Raw genomic sequence first — 773 nt, forward strand, 5'->3', positions numbered from 1 at the left:
GTTTGGTGAGTGAGGTTTGAGGACAGGCTGGACCTAGCAGGGGAGGAGCAGGGAGGCATGCGCCTAATGGGGACAGCCCTCTTGCTGCCCCATGGCTGTCCCTGGCCTGACCCAGGGAGCTGCAGCCTGGTAGGAGACTCAGATCAGCCCTGGGCACCCGAAGGAGGCCTCTGGACTCGGATCAACCTGCAGCTCCGAGGTCCCTCCCCAAAGCTCCTGGCCCCTGAGCACTCCCTTCTTCCCCACAACAGTAAGGGGAGAGGCCTTTACGAATAATTTAGGGAGCATCAATATTGATTCCGCTGCGCTCCGCGCTGCAACCTGATCGCCGAGGGGGCAGGGGTTCGGGCGGGACAGAGTTGCCAGGTGTCTGCTGCAGGAGGGAGGGGCCTGGCTAGTCCCCACTCCCCCCAGGCATGCCCCCTCCCCTCCCCAGCTCATCCACACCCCTCATCTGTGCTTTAGGACTGGAAAGGGCAAGGAGATTTTATCTGGCAGCTCTTAGGATGGGGGGACACTTTGGCCTCGACCCTTCCCCTAGGAAGATGGGCACGGGGGTGGGGCAGCGTCCGTGGGAGGAGGCCAAGCCTCCTGTATCCCCCGTCAGGATGGAGACTCCCAGTCACAGGCTGCCCCTTCCCCACTGGGGGCATCACTGGGGGTCTGTCCTGGGAGAGGGAGAGGGCTTCCTGCGGGTCCTCGTTGTGCCCAGGAGGGGCCTCAATGGCATTTCACACCCCTGCATCCTCCCCGGGGCACCCCCCGGGTCCCGC

At 64.0% G+C, this 773-nt stretch overlaps 1 protein-coding gene across 1 annotated transcript in view; it reads left to right on the forward strand.

The window, feature by feature from the left end:
• Window positions 1-773, forward strand: part of EPS8L2 (EPS8-like 2) — a gene marked incomplete at its 3' end in the record, with an annotated part of 18,119 nt that overhangs the window by 4,448 nt on the left and 12,898 nt on the right.

The sequence above is a fragment of the Galeopterus variegatus genome, unplaced genomic scaffold (assembly GCF_000696425.1).
Source record: "Galeopterus variegatus unplaced genomic scaffold, G_variegatus-3.0.2 Scaffold7611, whole genome shotgun sequence".
Lineage (NCBI taxonomy): Eukaryota > Metazoa > Chordata > Mammalia > Dermoptera > Cynocephalidae > Galeopterus > Galeopterus variegatus.